This window comes from Orcinus orca, chromosome X (assembly GCF_937001465.1).
Source record: "Orcinus orca chromosome X, mOrcOrc1.1, whole genome shotgun sequence".
Lineage (NCBI taxonomy): Eukaryota > Metazoa > Chordata > Mammalia > Artiodactyla > Delphinidae > Orcinus > Orcinus orca.
The window spans coordinates 118,920,377-118,943,123 of record NC_064580.1 but is presented as its reverse complement, the minus strand read 5'-3'; positions in this window follow the sequence as shown (position 1 = coordinate 118,943,123).

Sequence of the window (22,747 nt, the reverse complement as noted above, 5' to 3'; positions counted from 1 at the left end):
TCTTCCTTTCACTGGGGATAAACTGAGCTGAATTTCACCCAGCTAGGTGGGTGTGGTGGTGAAGGAAATGTGCCCTTCCTCACGGATTGGCCATTTACATCTGCAATCATTTCTCCACAGTCATTTGCACTCTCAAACAATTTCACAGAGTGCAAGCGTCAACAAAACTAAGGAACTCAACCTAGTTGAAATTTACGTTACGAAGCATCAAAATGTTTTCTCTTTATTTCAGCTAAAAATATCTCCTCTTGATTTACATTGTTATCGTCTATAGTAAGCATTATCTTGAATGAGTAGTTACCACAGGCACCTAGGATAGCTCTCAGTTATAAAGACATCAAAAATTTACCATTTAAACATCATTGCTAAATGCAAAAGCTTCTATTGAAAGTGTCCTCTAATATTGGAAGTATCAAGAAAGTACTTAATTCCATTGTTTGAGAAGGATTAATGGTGGGGTTCCCTCAAGTTGACTCATGGGACCTTAGCTTCAGTAGATTTTTTAAAGGACTTTATTTTTGTAGAGTAGTTTTAGGTTCACAGCAAGATTGAGAGGAAAGTACAGAGAATTCCCATATACCCCTTGAGCTCACACATGCACAGTCTCTCCCATTTTCAATATTAATCACGAGTGCTGCATTTGTTAAAATTGATAAACTTACATTGATAAATCATAAACACCCAAAGTGGACAGTTTACATTAGGGTTCATTCTTGGTGGTGTACATCCTTTGGATTTGGACAAACATATAATGACATGTGTCCAACACTGTGGTATCATACAGAGTATTTTCACTGTCCTCCAAATCCTCTATGCTCTACTTATTCATCCCTCCCTGCTGGAAACCACTAATCATTTTACAGTCTCCATGGTTTTGTCTTTTCCAGCATGTCATATAGTCGGAATCATAAAGTATGCAGCCTTCTCAGAATGGCTTCTTTCTAGGGTAATAGGGTAACATTTAAGGTTCCTCCATGTCTTTTCATGGCTCGATAGCTCATTTCTTTTAAGTACTGAATAATATTGCATTCTCTGCATGTACCATCATTTATTTATCCACTGAACTACTGAAGGGCATCTCGGTTGCTTCCAAGTTTTGTCAATGATAAATAAAGCTACTACAAACATGAACGTGTAGGCTTTTGTGTGAACATAACTTTCAGTTCCTCTGAGTAAATATTAAGGTGAGATATTGCTGGATCATATGGTAAGAGTATGTTTAGCTTTGTAAGAAACTTCCAAAGTGTCTTCAAAGTGGCTGTACCATTTTGCATTCTCACCAGCAATGTATGAAGCTTCCTGTTGCTCCACATCCTCACCAGCATTTGCCGGTGTCAGTGTTCCAGATTTTGGCCATTGTAGTATGTGTGTAGTGTTATCTCATTTTTGTTTTAATTTGCATTCCCCTGATGACATATGATGTGGAGCATCTTTTCATATGCTTAATTGCCATCTGTATATCTTTTTTGCCATCTGTACGTCTTTTTGATTAATATTTACAGGTGAGGTGCCTGTTAAGGTCTTTGACCTATTTTTTAATCAGGTTGTTTGTTTCTTATTGTTGGGCTTTCAGAGTTCTTTGTATATTTTGGATAACAGTTCACTATCAGATGTGTCTTTTGCAAATGTTTCCTAGTCTATGGTTTGTCTTCTAAGTCTCTTGACATTGTCTTTCACAAAGCAGAAATTTTAAATTTTAATAAAGTCCAGCTTATCAATTATTTCTTTCATGGACGATGACTTTGATGTTGTATCCTAAAAGTCATCACCATACCCAAGGTCATCTAGGTATTCTCCTATGTTATCATCTAGGAGTTTTATAATTTTGTGTTTTACATTTAGGTCTATGATCCATTTTGAGACAATTACTATGAAAGATGTAAGGTCTGTGTCTAAATCTGTTGTTAGCATGTCAACTTCCAATTGTTCCAACACTATTTGTTGAAAAGATTTGCTTCATTGTATTGCCTTCACTCCTTTGTCAAAAATCAGCTGACTATATTTATGTGGATCTTTTTCTGGACTCTCTATTCTGTTCCATTGATCTGTCTATTCTTTCACCAATACCACACCGTCTTGACTGCTGTAGCTTTATCATGTCTTGAAGTCACGTAATGTCAATTCTTTGACTTTTTTCTTCTCCCTTGATATTGAGTTGGCTATACTGGGTCTTTTGCCTCTCCATATAAACTTTAGAATCAGCTTGCCAATATCCATTAAATAACCTGCCGTGATTTTGTTTGGGATTGCATTGCATCTATAGGTCAAGTTGGGAAGAACTGACATCATGACATTTTTGAATCTTTCCATCCATGAACATGGAATACCTCTCCATTTGTTTAGTCCTTCAATTTCTTCATCAGAGTTTTGTAGTATTTCTCATATAGATCTTATATATATTTTGCTAGAGTTATATACCTAAGTATTGCACTACTTGGGGTGCTAATATATATGTTACTTTTTTATTTCAAATTCCACTTGTTCATTGCTGACATACAGGAAAATGATTAATTTTTATATATTAACCTTGTATCCTGAAGCTTTGCTATAATCAATTATTAGTTTCAGGAGTATTTCTGTTGATTCTTTTAGATTTTCTACATAAATGTTCATGTCATCTGTGAACAAAGACAGTTTTATTTCTTTTTTATTTTATTTATTTATTTTTATTTATTTATTTTCTTCCCAAACTATATACCTTTTATTTCCTTTTCTTGCCTTATTGTGTTAGCAAAGACTTCCACTATCATGCTGAAAAAGACTGGTGAGAGGAGATATCCTTGCCTTATACCTGATCTCAGGCGGGAAGCACTTCAGTAGATTTTCAAATTGAACAGTTCTCAAGGGTTAAACTAGATAGCCACTGGACTCTATGTTTTGGAGGTTAGTTGAGTGAATTCTTACAGTATGTTTTCAGTAGACTTCACACAGCACAGCATGAAATGTCAACACTGAATCAGGGAAATCAATGCCAGTAAAATTGGTTTAATTTAAGAAATATTCTGAAATTCATACAATAATCACTAGCATGTATCTGACATCTGGTATGTACCAGGTATCACGCAAGGTGCTTTAGACACATTCAGGCAGGTTAATTAAGGCCACTTATTAGCAAAACAAATAATTATCTTAAATAATATTAGCATGTCACCAACTAGAGACATCAATAAGACTGCCCTAGATTTACATGTTCACTTTCTTCTAACTAAGTGTACTTCTAGAGATTCCTCACAATTCCTCCCTGCAATAGGCAACTTACAGTTTATAATTAATCATATTCTTCCTCACAGCATTCTTATATTAACTTGATTTTGACAAGAGGAACACAGATTTGAAAAAAAAATAAACAATTAGGCAACTTCCTCTTCCCATTGCTTCATGCAACATATAGTCAGTAGGTACCTATTGTGTGCCAGCTCAGATTAGCTAACAGTGTGACGATTGCTATGATAGTGTTATATACAAAGCATATCATTTAGCACCAAATGTTTTCCTCCACTCTGGTTTATCTACACGGTATGTGACAAAACATAAGAAACAGTTTAAGCCAAATTTGGCATATCCTGATGAACAGGTCTTAACAAGGACATCTTTAAATAGAAATTCATGAGCAATGTGGAGAAGAGGTACTATAGTCAGGTGAGTGTGGAGAAATCAGCTGAAAGAAAGGCAAATGAGGAATCAACACTGAGTCTTTCTTTCAATGAATTTACTCATTTCAACTTTTCTCACATATTCTCTAGGACTGCTTTCTGTCCCTTTTACCTTGATAGTCTCTCCAGCTTTTCTAATTTCATGTTTTACATGGAGACCAACATGCTGAATGTTGGAGTGTGTCTAATACAGTCCCTATTAATGCAGAATATATGGCAGAAGAATTATTTCCTGGCTTTTGTACATCATAACTCTGTTCACAAAACCCAGGCCCATACTAGCCCTTTAAACAATGACCCTGTCTTGTTTCTAGTTATTCAAGGTGTGATTCAGAGTGATAGTTTCACCAGCCATTCCTCAGCAGGTATTCATGTGGTTTGGATTTGGGGAGCATACAGATTGCCCACTACTATCCCTGTTGAACATCAAACGTCAGCCTCTTTCTGACAGACCATTTTTCTAATTGGTCAAGGTCACCTTGGATTTTGCTCTTGACTTGCAGGGAATTTTCAGCTTTTATTTCCCCTACCCTCCAGCCCCATTTCCCAGTGTAGTATCTTCTGCAAATGTAGTAGGAATTCTCTTATTTTTCTCATTCCAGACTTTGCAGGAAAAAATTAAAAGCTCTGAGACAAACCTATGTTGTCTCTGGAATATGTTGTCCCAGGTTCCTCCCAAAGTGTCATTTAGTACCCTTGGAATAAGACATATAATAGTACGACCCAGGCCTGATATCCCTAACTCATTAACGGAAATGCCTTGCAGATCCACAAAGCTTTAGTGAAGTCCAGATGTGTTCTACGCTGATTTCTCTCTTCTTTATTCAAGACCTGCAACTCTGTCACAGAAGGAAATTAAATTGTTTTAACATGAATTGCTCATCATAAAGACAGTGTCTTTAAATCTTTTGTTAGGAAATGGCTTGCTTTATTTTTTTTCTATCATCTTCGTATGCATTACAGGGAAAATGGCTAAGCATAAGGAATAATTTTCTAAGTGTTAGAGCTATCCAGATATGGAGTAGCTGCCTTGAGGAGGTGGTAAAAATGCCATCATTGGAAATACTCAAACAGAACACTAAGAGGAGACTACTGCATTGGTTAGGACACTGGACTGGATGACTTCCAGGTTTACTCTTGATGCTAAGTTGCTGCAATTCTGTAATTGTTATGTATTTTCCAGTAATATCTTTTCCTTCATTTTTTAATAACCATTTTTTAATTGAAGTATAGTTAATGTACAATGTTGTGTTAGTTTCAGGTGTACAGCAGAGTGATTCAGATATATATATGTATATTCTTTTTCAGATTCTTTTCCATTATAGGTTGTTACAAGATATTGAATATAGTTTCCTGTGCTATACAGTAGGCCCTTGTTTATCTGTTTTACATAGAGTAGTGTGTATATGTTAATCCCAAACTCCCAATTTATCTCTCCTCCTCCCCTGCCACTATTCCCTTTGGTAACCATAAGTTTGTTTTCTATGTCTGTGAGTCTACTTCTGTTTTGTAAGTAAGTTCATTTGTATCATTTTTTAAGATTCCACATATAAGTGATATCATATGATATTTGCCTTTCTCTGTCTGACTTACTTCACTTAATATGACAATCTCCAGGTCCATCCATGTTGCTGCAAATGGCATTGTTTCATTCTTTTTATGGCTGAGTAATATTCCATTGTATATATGTACCACATCTTCTTTATCCATTCATCTGTCGATGGACATTTGGGTTGCTTCCATGTCTTGGTTAATGTAAATAATACTACTATGAACATTGGGGTGCATGTATCTTTTCAAATTAGAGTTTTCTCTGGATATATGCCCAGGAGTGGGATTGCAGGATCATATGGTAACTCTATTTTTAGTTTTTTAAGGAACCTCCATACTGTCCTCCATAGTGGCTGTACCAATTTATATTCCCACCAACAGTGTAGGAGGGTTCCTTTTTCTCCACACCCTCTCCAGCATTTGTTATTTGTAGACTTTTTAATGATGGCCATTCTAACTAGTGTGAGGTGATACTTCATTGTAGTTTTGATTTTTTTAATTAATTTTTATTGGAGTATAGTTGATTTACAATGCTGTGCTAGTTTCTGCTGTACAGCAAAGTGAATCAGTTATATATATACATATATCCACTCTTTTTTAGATTCTATTCCCATACAGTCGTTACAGAGTATTGAGTAGAGTTCCCTATACTATACAGTAGGTTCTTATTAGTTATCTATTTTATATATAGTAGTGTTATATGTCAATCCCAATCTCCAAATTTATCCCTCCCCCTCCCTTTCCCCCTTGGTAACCATAAGTTTGTTTTCTACATCTGTGCAATGTAGTTTTGATATGCACTTCTCTAATATTTAGCAATACTGAGCATCTTTTCATGTTCCTGTTGGCCATCTTCTTTGGAGAAATGTCTATTTAGGTCTTGTGACCAGTTTGTGATTGGGTTGTTTGTTTCTTTTGACATTAAGCTGTAAGAGCCATTTGTATATTTTGGAAATTAATACCTTGTCGGTAGCATCATTTGCAAATATTTTCTCCCAGTCCATAGGTTGTCTTTTCGTTTTGTGGATGGTTTCCTTTGCTGTGCAAAAGCTTTTAAGTTTAATTAGGTACCATTTGTTTATTTTTGTTTTTATTTCCATTACTTTAGGAGACAGATCCAAAAAACTATTGCTATGATTTATGTCAGAGTGTTCTGTCTATGTTTTCCTCTAGAAGTTTTCCCGAACTCATTCTATGAGGCCACCATCACCCTGATCGCAAAACCAGCCAAAGATATCACAAGAAAAAAATTACAGGCCAATATCACTGATGAACATGGACACAAAAATCCTCAACAAAATACTAGCAAACCAAATCCAGCAATATTTTAAAAGGATAATACACAATGATCAGATAGGATTTATTCCAGGGATGCAAAGATTTTTCAATATCTGCAAATCAATCGATGTGATACACCACATTAACAAACTGATGATTAAGAACCATATGATCATCTCAATAGATGCAGAGAAAGCTTCTGATAAAATTCAACAACCACTTATGATATAAATGCTTCAGAAAGTGGGCATAGAGGGAACATACCTCAACATAATAAAGGCCATATATGACAAACCCACTGCTAACATCATACTCAATGGTGAAAAGCTGAAAACATTCCCTCTAAGATTGGGAACAAGACAAGGATGCACACTCTTTTCACTTTTATTATACATAGTATGGAAGCCCTAGCAGCAGTAATCAGAGAAGAAATAAAAGAAATCCAAATTGGAAAAGAAGTGAAACTGTCTCTGTTTGAAGACGACATGGTGCTATATATAGAAAATCCTAAAGATACCACCAGAAAACTGTTAAAGCTCATCAGTGAATTTGGTAAAGTTGCTGGATACAAAATTAACATATAGAAATCTGTTGCATTCCTATACACTAACAACAAAAGGTCAGAAAAAGAAATTAAGGAAAGAATCTCATTTACCATCAAATCATAAAGAATAAAACACCTAAGAATAAAACTACCTAAGGAGGCAAAAGACCTTTACTCCAAGAACTATAAAACACTGATGAAAGAAACTGAAGACAGCACAAACAGATGGAAAGATGTACCATGTTCTTGGATTGGAAGAATCAATATTGTTAAAATGACCATACTACCCAAGGCAAGCTACAGATTCAGTGCAATCCCTATCAAATTACCAATGGCATTTTTCACAGAACTAAAACAAAAAATTTTTTAATTTGTGTGGAAACACAAAAGACCCCAAATAGCCAAAGCAATCTTGAGAAAGAAGAACCGAGCTGGAGGAATCAGGCTCCAAGACTTCAGACTATACTACAAAGCTACAGTAATCAGGACAGTATGGTACTGGTACAAAAACAGACATATAGATCAGTGGAACAGGATAGAAAGCCCAGAAATAAATCCACATACTTATGGTCAATCAGTCTATGACAAAGAAGGCAAGAATATACAATTGAGAAAAGACAGTCTCTTCAGTAAGTGATGCTGGGAAAACTGGACAGCTACATATAAAAAATGAAATTAGAACATTCTCTAACACCAGAATCAAAAATAAACTCAAAATGGATCAGAGACCTAAATGTAAGACCAGATACTGTTTTCCTTCGTTTTTAAAAATCACTTTTTAAGTTGTTTCTTTTCAAAGATATTCTCAGGCTTCTACAAAACAGTGACGAATTTTTATCTGTTTTTCCTACATCTCACACCACAACAAGTATACCATACTATTGAAAATCAGCAGATGTTACTGACTGACTAAAATTTGGACATTTATCTTTAGCTTGGGAGTTAAGCAGACAAAATGAAACAATGGTTTTCCTTCCTTTATCTAATCCTTCCACACTGGATAAATTAAAGTGGTGGGAGTTGACTTATAAATGCAGAGTTCTAGGGACTCACAAAGGCTGCATAAATGACCAGTGAGATCTCTCAATTTTCATATAGTTCCTTCTTTGAAGGGTATGGAACATTTGCTCACCCAAAGCCCTTTCCAGCACTGAGAAATAGCAAGTCACAAGTCTAATAAAATACAAGCCAATTATTTACTTTATTTTATTTTATTGAAGTATAGTTGATTTACAATGTTGTGTTAATTTCTGCGGTACAGCAAAATGATTCAGTCATATATATACATACACTCTTTTTGATATTCTTTTCCATTATGGTTTATCACAGGATATTGAATATAGTTCCCTGTGCTATACAGTAGGACCTTGTTGTTTATCCATTCTATATATGATAGTTTGCATCTGCTAACTCCAAACTCCCAATTCATCCCTCCCCCAACCCCCTCCACCATGGTAACCACAAATCTGTTCTCTATGTCTATGAGTCTGTTTCTGTTTCATAAATAAGTTCACTTGTGTCATATTTTAGTTTCCACATGTAAGTGATATCATGTGATATTTGTCTTTCTCTTTCTGACTTACTTCACTTAATATGATAATCTCTAGGTCCATCAATGTTGCTGCAAATGGCATTATTTCATTCTTTTTTGTGGCTGAGTAGTATTCCACATCTTTATCCATTCCTCTGTTGATGGACATTTAGGTTGCTTCCATGTCCTGACTATTGTGAATAGTGCTGCTGTGAACATAGGGGTGCATGGATCTTTTTGAATTATAGTTTTGTCCAGATATATGCCCAGGAGTGGGATCACTAGATCATATGGCAACTCTATGTTTAGTTTTTTTGAGGAATCTCCATACTGTTCTCCATAGTGGCTGCACCAACTTACATTCTCACCAACAGTGTAGGAGGGTTCCCTTTTCTCCACACCAACTCCAGCATTTGTTATTTGTAGACCTTTTAATGATAGCCATTCTGACGGGCGTGAGGTGGTGTCTCATTGTAGTTTTGGTTTGCAATTCTCTAATAATTAGTGATGTTGAGCGTCTTTTCCTGTACCTGTCGGCCATCTGCATGTCTGAATCTTTTAGTTCCAAACTCAGGTAGAAAAGAGGCATTCCATTTTTTGGGCCCACCAAATACCACAAAGTCTATGGGAACCAAGCTGGTGAGAGTTTTCAGTGACAGACTTTCCTTAAAATTGCTGCTCTTTTTTGATATTGATCTGTATAAGCTATTTGTATATTATGGAAATTAATCTCTTGTGAATCGCATCATTTGCAAATATTTTCACCCAGTCTGTAGGTCATCTTTTTGTTTTGTTTATGTTTTCCTTTGCTGTGAAAAAGCTTGTAAGTTTGATTAGGACCCATTTCTTTATTTTTGCTTTTATTTCTATTGCCTTGGGAGACTGACCTAAGAAAACATTGGTACAACTTATGCCAGAGAATGTTTTGCCTATGTTCTCTTCTAGGAGTTTTATGGTGTCATGTCTTATATTTAAGTCTTTAAGCCATTTTGAGTTAATTTTTGTGTATGGTGTGAGGGTGTGTTCTAACTTCATTGATTTACATGCAGCTGTCCAGCTTTCCCAACACCACTTGCTAAAGAGACTATCTTTTTCCTATTGTATATTCTTGCCTCCTTTGTTGAAGATTAATTGACGTAAATGTGTGGATTTATTTCTCGGCTCTCTATTCTATTCCATTTATCCATATGTCTGTCTTTGTGCCAATACCACACTGTTTTGATTACTGTAGCTTTGTAGTACTGTCTGAAGTCTGGGAGGGTTATTCCTCGTGCTTTGTTCTTTTTCCTCAGGATTGCTTTGGCAGTTCTGGATCTTTTATGGTTCCATATAAATTTTAGGATTATTTGTTCTATTTCTGTGAAAAATGTCATGGGTAATTTGATAGGGATCACATTAAATCTGTAGATTGCTTTGGGTAGTATGGCCATTTTAGCAATACTAATTCTTCCAATCCAAGAGCATGGGATATCTTCCCATTTCTTTGAATCATCTTCAATTTCCTTTGTTAATGTTTTATAGTTCTCAGCATATAAGTCTTTCACCTCCTTGGTCAGGTTTATGCCTAAGTATTTTTTTATGTGATTTTAAAATGTATTGTTTTTTACGTTCTCTTTCTGATATTTCATTGTTAGTGTAAAGAAATGCATCTGATTTCTGTATGTTAATCTTGTATCCCATTACCTTGCTGAATTTATCAGTCCTAGTAGTTTTTGTGTGAAGTCTTTAGGGTTTTCTATATGTAGTATCATGTCATCTGCATATAATGACAATTTTACCTCTTCCCTCACAACTTGGATACCTTTTATTTCTTTTTCTTGCCTGATTGCTGTGGCTAGGATATCCAATACATGTTGAATAGAAGTGGTGAGAGTGGGCATCCTGGTCTTGTTCCAGATTTTAGCAGGAAGGCTTTTGGCTTTTCACCATTGAGTATTATATTGGCTGTGGGTTTGTCATAAATAGCTTTTATTATGTTGAGATATGTTCCCTCTATACCCACTTTGGCAAGCATTTTTTTCATAAATGGATGTTGAATTTTATCAAAGGCTTTTTTCTGCATCTATTGAGATGATCATGTATGTGGTTTTTGTCTTTTCTTTTGTCGATGTGGTGTAACATATTGATTTGCATATGTTGAACCATCATTGTGAACTTGGGATGAATCCAACTTGGTTGTGGTATATGATATTTTTTATGTGTTGTTGGATTCAGTTTGCTAATATTTTGTTGAGAATTTTTACATCTATATTCATCAAAGATAATGGCCTGTAGTTTTCTTTTTTGGTGGTGTCTTTGTCTGGTTTTGGTATCAGGGTGATGGTGGCTTCATAGAATGTTTTTGGGAGTGTTCCCTCCTCTTCAGAAGCGCGGTCCTAGACTTTTTAAAATACAAGCCAATTTTGATCAAGTTGTATCCTTCACAGAATACAACTCAAGATAAATTAGATCTGTACTTTCTTTCTTACTTATGACAGTCTTAGGAGAAATACAGCACCCTATGAACCCCCTGACTCAATTTATATAGAGTGAGTTGCTAAGGCTTCTAAATAACTGAAAACCTCACTAGATTTGTGAAGGTGCACAATGGAATCATTGTTAATCTCTTCTTCATGCACTGGAATACATTTAGAAATGATCTGTTAGAAATGAATGGAACAAAAGTGAAAATATGAGTGTTGCACTCGAGGCCTTGGTTCAGTGACTACATCTTATGACAGGAAAAAAAAATAACTTGTCAAGGGAGACCTAGCGTGAGAGACTGTGTTCCTGTCATGGGAGCTGGGAAGAGCAAGCCTACGTGGGTGTGTGTTCGGACCACATATGTCATTCCTTACTAATGTTTACATCATGAAAAACACTCTGTTTCTTTACCTAAATAACCTTCCATCTAATGTAACCCTTACTTAACTGGAGAAAACAATAAGTCCTTACAGACTTTAGGCCAAATCCCAAGGCGAATTTTGTGCCAGAATCAGCTAAGTGTTTGAGGGAAAACACTAAGTGTAATGGTGATGTAATGGCCTTCTCCCCCAAATATATTTGGATCTCAATGTTCTTCTCTAGGAGAGCCTCAAATGCACTTAAATATAAAGATGGGATTGTATATTATAATATTTGATCTAAACAACATAATGTACTTTTCTGTACCTGTCACAGAAAAGGAGAAGAAAGTTGACATGATCCACCACAGGCTTGCCACCCAGAGAAGTCTGCCTAGCTCCATGAAATCTTCAAGTCTTGCTTTACTTGCTATGGAAAAGTGAGAGGGCAAGAAAAAGTGAAAAGGAGCAACAGAAAACACCATGCAGAGCAAGAGCGTTATGCTTCCAGTTCTACTTTAGAGGAAGAAAAGGATTTTGGGGAGAAAATAGGAATTTTATTTTCATAGATCAGTTAAATGGTTTCTGAGTATTTTACAGCACATACTATTTTTCTAACTTGGTTTTGAGTTCCCCTCACCAGTGCAGACCTTGAAATAAGGATTCCAGTGCAAGTAGTCTGTTGGGAAATGATCCCAGTAAGCACTGGTAGGGAAGTGGGCACATGCAACACCAAAGGAAATCAATAAAATCTACACTGTCAAGTCTTCTCAATTAGACGGTGGGCTATTTAGGTAAAGAGACTGAGTAATCTTCATGTTGTTGACATTAGAAAATGATAAAATATATGCTCTAATTTATTAACTGGCATGTTTAAATATATTGTATGTATCGTGCATTCAACATTTAATGGGCAGTTCACCTGTGTCAGATCCTGTTCTAGACCTCAGGTCTAAAAATTCTTTGGCCAACAGCAAGGTCAGAAACCCTGATGCAATTACCCTAGAACATGGCATTCTTCCTAGACAGTGACCACCACCTGAAGGCCATTCTACCATCTAAGACACTAATCACAGACCAACTTGCATATCTCAACCTAGAGCAGTCCCAGCTTAACACACGTATCCCCCTTTATTGCCTCGAGATATAACCCACACTCACCTGCCTTCCACCAAAGGAAAACAGCATTGGTAATAGTCCTTCAGGACCTCTCAAATTTGCCTCTTCTGTGGCCTTGACTAATAAAAATAGCAGCAACCATTTATTGAGAATTTGCCACTGAAATACTGTTAAAGGCACCTATACGCATTAACTCATTCAATCCTAGCGATAATGTCTACAAGGCAAGAATGTTATTATTCCCATTTTACAGATGGGTAACTCGGGCAAAGACAGGTTACATAACCAGCCCAAAGTCTCCCAGCTAGTTTCAGAGCTGGGATTTGAAGCCAGGCAATCTGGTTCTAGAACATATTTCTTAACGTCTAAGTTGTTGGAAACACTGCTGTTTTATTTCCAGCTGCCATATTGACAGTGGTCTAATTCTAAATCTAAACTTCAGCATACATGAAAAACAAAATACAGAAAAATCTCAGTAACTGTGAAGAGGATTGGGCTGAATGAAAAGATTGAATTTGAGACTATTAATTGCTTTCTTCTGATTTATAAAGAATAGGTTAAGTTCTTTCAATTGCATAAAATGAATGAAACTAGCTAGTAAATAGAAATCCTTAGGAGATCTGTTTTAAGGACCAGATAAGAATGATTTATGCCCACTTTCACTTATATACCTATATTTATGGACATTACAACTACTGTATCCATGGATGAAAAAGATGTTTTGGATGCCACAGGCACACAAAGATGGGCACAAGGTGGCCCATTGTGTAACAAGAGGAAGGTTACATTGAAGTAGCAACACCTGTTTTTTGTTGGGCCATTCATTATGGAGAAAATCCAAATCTCTGCTTTTTATCAAGTTCCTTTTGAAACCCCATAGTCAGCTAGGCAAATAACCAGCAGCGACCAATCTAAATATGGGGTATGCTGCCAGGTCCCAGGCTAAGCTCAGCTTTCTACCATCTCCTCTATTAGCAAGAGCTTTGGATATAAGCAAGAGGGGCTTCAAATCATGGTTTCACCACTTACTGGATCTGTGTCTGTTTTATCTTTGAAATGGGGATAATGATAAGACTGGCCTTATAGTGTTAGTGTGAAGATTAAGTGAGCTGGTAAGGATAAAGCATTCAAAGCAGTGCCTGGCACATGGCATGTGCCCAGGAAGTGGTAATGTTTAATGACTGCCATTATGTAACACTGATAGAGTGGTCAAATGTCCAAGCTCTAAAATCAGACTGTCTGGGGTGTAATCACGGGTCTGCCACTTTCTGTTAGGTAATTTACTTAAACTCATTGAGCCTCAGTTTCTGAGCCTCAGTTTCCTCACCTGAAAAATAAGTTTTATGCTAGTGATTATAAAGGTGAAAGAAGACAGACAGAGGTGAATTGACTAATATGATACCTGGCACCATAAAGGTGCCATTTTCCCCCAATTTTAGTTTCTTGCCTCCCTTCACCTCAACATGGCAATTATATTTGGCCATCTACCCTCACACCTCTCACTCCCAAATTCAGTAAAACGGATACATACTTCTGGGGCATTTGCAGGATTGATATGGAACAATTTGGGGAGTGAATATCTTAGACCAGTGGATGGATTTCCAAATTCTACCACAGAGAAACAATGTTGCATAGTGCGAAAAGCACTGACTCAGGGACCACACAGTCTGGATTTCTATCTTGGCTCTGTTACTATATAACCATGAACAAGTTATTTAATCTGTGCCTCAGTTTTTTCAACTGTAAAATGGGGATAAAAAATAATACCTACAAGGATCATAAGAGACTACTATTAACAATCATATGCCAACAGATTGGATAATCTAGAAGAAATGGATAAATTCCTGGGAATATACACCTTGCCAAGACTGAATCAGGAAGGAATAGAAACATGAATAGACCAATAACAGGTAAGGAAATTGAATCAGTATTCAACATCCTCTAAACAAAGAAAATTCCAGCACCAGATGGTTTCATTGGTAAATTCTACCAAACATTTAAATAAGAATTAACACCAATCCTTCTCAAACTCTTCCCAAAAATTAAAGAGGAAGGACTCTCTCAAACTCATTTTACGAGGCCAGTATTACCCTGATACCAAAACCAAATAAGGATAATACAAGAAAAGAAAACTACAGACCAATATCCCTGATGAATAGAGATGCAAAAATTCTCAACAAAATAGTATCAAACCGAGTTCAACAGCACATTGAAAGGATCATACGTATGATCAAGTGGGATTTACCCTTGGGATGCAAGGATGGTTTGACGTATGAAAATCAATAAATATGATAAACCACATTAATAGAATAAAAGATAAAAATCACATGACCATCTTAGTAGATGCAGAAAAAGTACTTGTTAAAATACAACATCTTTTCATGATAAAAACTCTCAACAAATTGAATATAGAAGGAATATACCTTAAAATAAAGGCCATATATGACAAGCCCACTGCTAACATCATACTCAGTGGTGAAAGGTCGAAAGCTTTTCCTTCGGCATCAGGAACAAGACAAGAGTGCCCACCCTCACCTCTCTTATTCAACATAGTACTAAAAGTTCTAGCTAGAGAAGTCAATCCGATAAAAGAAAAAATAGGTATCCAAATTGGAAAGAAAGAAGTAAAATTGTCTTCAGTCTTCATTTGTAGATGATATATTATATAGAGAAAAATTTAAAGACTCAATCGAAAAACTGTTAGAACTGATCAATGAATTTGGTAAAGTTACAGGATAGAAAAAATCAACATACAGAAATCAGTTGCATTTATATACACTAACAATGAAATACCTGAAAATGAAATAAAGAAAATAATTTCATTTACAACAGCAACAAAATCAATAAAACTGTTAGGAATAAATTTAACCAAGGAGATGAAAGATCTGTACAGTGAAAACTTTAAGACTCTGATGAAAGAAATTGAAGAAGACACAAACAATAGATATCCCATGTTCACGAATCAGAAGAATGAATATTGTTAGAATGTCCATACTACCCAAAGCCATCTATAGATTCAAGGCAATCACTATCAAAATTCCAATGGCATTTTTCACAAAAAAGGAAAAATATCCTAAAATTTGTATGGAACCACCAAAGACCCTGTATAGCTGAAGCAACCCTGGGAAAGAAGAAAAAAGCATCACACTTCCTCATTTCAAATTATACTACAAAGTTTAGTAATCAAAAGAGTATTGTACTGGCCGAAAAATAGACATGTAGGTTAATAGAACAGAATCAAGAGCCCAGAAATAATCCTCCCCGTTTACAGTCAACTAATATTTGACAAGAAAGCCAAGAATACTCAATGGGGAAAGGATAGTCTCTTCAATAAATGGTGCTCGGAAAAGTGGATAACCACATGCATAAAAATGAAATTGGACTCTTGTTTTATAACACTCACAAAAATTAACTTGAAATGCATTACAGACTTAAATGTAAGACCTGAAACTGTAAAACTCTTAGAATAAAATACGGGGGAAAGCTCTCTGACATAGGTCTTGGCAATGATTTTTTGGATGTGATAGCGAAAAGCACAAGTAACAAAGGTGAAAATAAATGTGTGACGACATTAAACCTGAAAGTTTCTGCACAGCAAAAGGAACAATCAGCAAGATGAAAAGGCAACTTCCAGAATGGGAGAAAATATTTGCAAACCATATGTCATATAAGGGGTTAATATCCAAAATATATAAAGAACTTATACAACTCAAAACAACAAAATCTGATTTTTTTAAATGGGCAAAGGAATTGAATAGACATTTTCCCAAAGACATAAAAATGTTCAATAGACAGATGAAAAGGTGCTCAACATCACTAATCATCAGGGAAATGCAAATCAAAACCATGATGAGATATCACCTAACACCTGTTAGAATGACTGTCATCAAAAAGACAAGAGATGACAATTGTTTGGGAGGATATGGAGAAAAGGGAACCCTTGTGCACCATTGGTGGGAATCTAAATTGGTACTATGGAAAATAGTATGGAGGTTTCTCAAAAAATTAAAAATAGAACTGCCATATGATCCAGCGATTCCACTTCTGGTATACATCCAAAGGAAATGAAAACAGGATATCAAAGAGATATCTGCACCTCCCTATTTATTGCAGCATTATTCATAATAGTCAAGATATGGGGGGAAAAAACCTGTATCCATTAACAGATGAATGGATAAAGAAGATATGATATGTGATGGAATATTATTCAGCCAGGAGAAGAAATGAAATTCTGCCATTTGTGATAACATGGATAGTTCTTGAGGGCATTATGCTACGTGAAATAAGTCAGACAGAGAAAGACAAACACTGTGTGACCTCACTTGTGTGTGCAATCTAAAAAAGCCAAACTCATAGAAACAGAGTAGAATGGTGGTACCATGCGCTTAGGTTTGGGGGAAATGGGGAGAGGTTCAACAAAGAGTACAAACTTCTAGTTATAAGATAAATAAGTTCCGGAAATTTAATGCACAGCATTGTGACTATAGATAACACTACTGTACTATATACTTGAAAGTTGCTAAGAGAATAGATCTTAAATGTTCTCACCACAAAAAAGAAATGGTAATTACATGATGTGATGGAGGTGTTAGCTAATCCTATGTTGGTATGATTATGTTGCAATATATAAATGTATTGAATCAAGAAGCTGTATACCCTAAAGTTACACAATGTTATATGTCAATTATATCTCAACAAAGCTGGAAAAAACAAAGAATTGGCAAAGCGAATAAACAAACCCTACATCATAGAGTTGTTGTAAGGTAAGGATTAAATAATACATGTGAAATAATTAGTACAACACTTGGAACACACTAAGTGTTAGCCATTTTATTACTTTAGAATAGGCTGTGACACTATTATGAAATAAAAGTCATTGTGATTGGCTGATTCACAGACTGTAAACCTGTGTATGATTCACACATGGCTATCTCCCATCCAAAGGTATTCTGTGGCTAAAGCCATTATGAATTAGGTCCTGCAGAACGGCAAGGGAGGACAGAACTAAGGTAAAATACTACTGTGAAAAGAGATTGGATTTTTTGCCAGAAGATCCAAATTTGAGGCCCAGTCTGTTGCCTAGTAGTCGTGCAGCCTTGTTAAACTCACTCACCTTCACTAAGTCTTAATTTATCCAACTAAAAAATGGGCACTAAAAGTCCTATGTTACAAGCTTTTTGTGAAGACCGTAATAGAAACTGAAGAAACGTGCTTCGCAAATTATTAAGTACTATGCAAATAAAATGTCTTTTTCTCATCACAGTTGTTGCTATTGTAGTTGCTATTTTACAAATATGCATGTCCACATTCTGCTCAATTGTAAAATGGGCTTTTGCCTTGGGGCTTTGTAGGACCATCTGCTTAGATCTGGAAGGTCGGGGATCTGGACCTGGGGTGGTCAGAACTGATTGAAACTCCAAGGCCCCTGATTGAACTTGGTGCCAGTGTCCTAACAATTGCACTCGCACTTAAACTTGGGTGGTTGTGAATATAGGTAGGGTCACTAATCAACCAGGTGGCTACCCACTGCCCGGAACGTGGGCAATTAAGTACAAGGGCCATTTTCATCCAGAGGGTTTGCTATTTCATAGCCAATTACCCAGGCAGCTTCACCCCACTTTGAACTTTGTGGGAAGTAAGGGCAGCATATGCATCTGCAGCCTCAATAGCTTCCCTGTAGCTCCTGCCATCAACCCTATTCATCTCTTTCTAAAGGAGCGTCAGCATCCACCTGCCTTTCAGTATTTAACTCCTTCATTTAGAAAGAAGCAGCAGGAAATTTGAACCAAGAGCTATTTTTATCTTTATAATGGCAAAAGCAATTTTAACACTATATCCACGTCGTAATCTGCATTTCTGCAATCTGCTATATTTTAAAATATCAAAATCAAGAATGAATGCATTCTTCTCAGACATTCACATGGCTCCCTAATGCAATTTTTTCCTAATTAGAATGGTGATCAGTTAAGAGTAAGACATTTAATGTTCTTAAGTCCCTAAAGCAAATGGAAATTTTACTGAAGGCCAGTTGTACTCAGCTTTACCAAAGAAAATGCAGCTTTATGGTATGAGCTTATTTGTAAAGAGACTTTATTATTAAAATGCACCAATTAGGCCTATGGCATTAAAGGAGTCCTGAGGTAGAGGCTTATGCATGTATATGCTCATCCAAAGACACACAGGCACACACACACACACACACACACACACACACACACACACACACTCACGAGACGGTTAGCTAGTGGTTCATCTCTCTGTCCCCAGCCCACCTCCTAAGGTGCTGATCCTGCAAGGGAAGAGGGAGGGGTGTGGAGTAAGTGTGTAAATAACATGTGTTCTCTATTCCTATTGGTGGAATTGGAACTCTCTGATCACCCCTGCACTGTCACTCCTCAGTCCCTTCCCTTATACTTTTTAATACACTGAATCCTTCCCGTATACTTAAAGCAAAGAGAGCCCTACCTCTCTATCCCCCCATCGCTATTCTTAAGAGTAGCCTTCCCAGGCCCTTTGCAGACTAGAAATGGCTCTCAAAAGAGGCAAGCCAACTTGAAGAAGATAGAATAACAGTCCCCCCCTCAGCCCCGACTTCAAAGCCTAGTTCTAGGCATCTCTTCCTTGACAGCTCTCCTGCCTACTTCCTGTAGCACTGATGACCTACACAAGAACTTCTCTAACTTTACTTTGTAAGCAAGTTACCAGAGGATCTAATGAAAATGCAGACTCTGATTCAGTAGTTCTGGACTGAGTTTTGTATTTCTGTTGGGCTCCCTGTTGGTGAAAATGCTGCTGATACACAGACCATATTTTTAAGAGTACAAGTCTATACCATACAATTAAATAATCCTAATCTCTTTTACCTCTCCATACAGGTTATGAAGCCTCTGAGGGCAGGAATCCTATCTTATAGCTCTTGTATAGACGCTTACAACGATGAGCTCATAATTGGGGCCACTTAGATGCTTCTGGATTAACTGATTGATTAATTGCTGTAACACAGGGCTTTGAAGTCAGACAACCTGGGTTGAAATCCTAGTGCTGCTGCTTATAAGCTATGGATTATTAGAAAGAGAATTTAATATGATCAAATCATTTTATAAATATCAGCTAAAATTTATAAAGGAGAAAAACACATTTTAAAAAATATGTATGTTTCTGAAAATGTCTGTTTGAATGCTTTCTCTTGCTCTCTACTATGTTCTAGGACTTTCTTTAACTCATTTATATGTTATCTTTCTTCCATTTCATAAGGCAACTTTAGTGGAAAGATTCCTGAAATTTCTAGGAAAGAAAACCTAGGTTCCCAGTTCTGTTGTTATTACCCAGGAGACATTGACCTCTCTAAGCTTCAGCTCTCTTGTTTGTAAAAGAGAATTGATGGTAACATCCACCTTGCCAATCACCTGTATGTGAACATGCTTTATAAACTCTAAAGCACTATATACATGTAAGGGTTGATATCTGGTTTTAGTGCTATTATTAATCTATAGACATCTATTTTCTTTGTTTTTCAATCTATCTATTTTCTGTCCTAGAATCTGGGTTTGTAATACACAGAATATGAATTTATAAATTCTGGTATTTATCCTCATACCTTTTTGGAACGTAAAGTCTCTTTGCAAGCATTCATAGTCTTTTGCCACTCTGCTATTATCTCCATTGCAAAGAGAGGTAAAATAAGACAGAGTATGTAAATGTAATTTGCTAATTTTATCCAGCAAGTTACAGGCAGGTTTGTAAAGAAAACACTTTTTTTTAGTTAGAAAAATGACACCTAAAAATATCTTCTTCAAAGCCAGGAGCAAGTTGCTCTTTTAAAAATTACATTAAATTGTAAAATATTATCTGAAAACAAATGACAGAGAAATACTGTTTTAATACATAGATATGAAAAAAAAATTTTTTCATGAAACCTCAACCACAGCAGCTCAGATTTTAGGTCAAAATTATTACCACACAAGTCCACCATCCAGTGTTTCAATGTTCTTTTCAGTAGAACCAAATGCTGTCATCACGAAAAGGAGTCAAATAAGTTCCTGGGACTTATAATGGGATCTGACCAGCACTTTCACCAGAATCATCCCTCTCAAAAGTCTAAAGCAATTGCCAAAGATTCAAGCTGAGTTTAGGTACTGATACTATGCTCACTGCTCTTTTAAGAAAACTCAGCTCAAAAGTAGCTCATAAGAGGGCTTCCCTGGTGGCGCAGTGGTTGAGAGTCCGCCTGCCGATGCAGGGGACATGGGTTCGTGCCCCGGTCCGGGAAGATCCCACATGCCGCGGAGGCGCTGGGCCCGTGAGCCATGGCTGCTGAGCCTGCGTGTCCGGAGCCTGTGCTCCGGCCACAACAGTGAGAGGCCCGCGTACCACAAAAAAAAAAAAAAAAAAAAAAAAGTAGCTCATAAGAGAGTGTACTCCAAGATTATCTTTGTCTATATGCTAAAATTTTTGTAGTTTTCTTACTAGATGTACTTTTATGCTGAAATGAAAATAGCATTCTTTATTTGTACAATTGTAAACATTTTCTTAGACCCTAAAAATCATTAGTCAGTGATTTACCTCTGATCTGGAATTGAAAATGTTATAAATACCAATATAGCTGGGAAAACACATTTTCTTTTTATTTTTGTTTTTCACTTTCAGAGCCAAAAAATCATAGAAGAGCATTTGGTGACAGTGGAAGTCCCTATAATTTTCTGCCAGTCTAGATTTTGAACGAAATTCATAGCTGCCCATATTAAGACAGGTCTGTGGGTGTAGGATCTGACTGTCTTCAGTGATGAGGAAGAAAGATAGTAAAGGTGGCATAGATTATAGACAATCTAATTTTAGGCAATAAAGCTTTAGTCTAACCTGCCATCCTTTAGAAAGAATGAATCCATCCTCCCATGTTTACAGCCCTCCGAAGCATCCCAGATTGGTGCTTTAACCCTTTCTTCCTACACCCTGGTTTAGTTCAGGTGCCCTGGGAAATAGAGGCTAGAATTTGTATGCAGAAGATTTACTGGAGGTGTGCTCTCAGGAGCAATACCTATAAGGGGGTGAGAGAAATAGGACTGGCAGAAGGAGAAGTATGATGCGTTTGTAACAGAGGTCTCAGCTGATCCCAAAGGTTGCTCTTGAGTTAGGATGGCCCTTCACGCTTGTTCTGAGCTAAGGCAAGTGGGTCCTGTCTTTGTAGGGCTGCATCAGCCACCCATTGGATGCAAGCTGCTGGGTGGGGGGAGACGCATAATTTTGGTCAATGTTGCTCCTTTTGATGAAAAAAAATTCATCATTTGATGAAGGGAAATTCCCAGAGTACAGAGAATCATCAACACCCCATCCCAGCTGGGGTAGTGAGTCCTTTAGTCATTGTGTTAGTTACACAACATTAGTCTGGTCTACAGAGTATATTAGTTATACAGCGTGGTATAGCAAATTACTCCAAATCTTAGTGGCTTGAAACAATAATAACCACTTATTATCTCTCAGGTATTCTTTATGGGTCAGGAATTAGAGCATAGCAAGTCCTGAGGCCAAGGGTGGAAGAGTCAAAGGCTGGGTACAAGAATCATGTGAAAAACTGTTTACTCGCTTGTCTGGTTGCCGATGTTAGTTTTTGCTAGGGGCCTAGCTGAGACTGTTTGAACAGAATACCCACAGGTGGCCTCTCCACATAGCCTGGGATGACTGGTGACAGAGGCTGGCTGATGTCAACCAGATGAGTCATTCTGTGTACCTGGTTGCTTGGTACCTCTTCTGGGAAGAATGCTCTGTGGTGAGCATTGATATACAATTTAAAGATCTTCACACATTGTGCCCAATCCTGAAAGTTCATCCACTTGCCTCTTCCCCGGACTTCCCCATCCTTGATCTTCTAATCTTTCTAGGACCCTGGCCAACTAGCGTAGCCATTTGTCAGTGTCCACGAAGCTGTGTATATCCTTGCATCAGGCTACTTCTCTTCGCACAAAATGGATGAACAGATGCACTGCGCGAAGTTGTATTCAGTGGGAAGATCTCCCCTCAGTGTTATCTTTCAGGGCCACCCCTGTGTGGGGCTGTAGTGCAGCAGCAGTCCATTTTCAGCTTGCATCCACATACTGAAACAAACCAATATGAACCTCCCACCCCGCCCCACTTCATTAGCTTGTCATAAGGAACTCCCCCGACCCCATGTGGTGGCCATAGGTGTGAGCTGAAAGGCAACAGTGTGGGTTGGACCAACAGCTCATGCAGTTTATTTGCCCTTGTTCATGCCCAA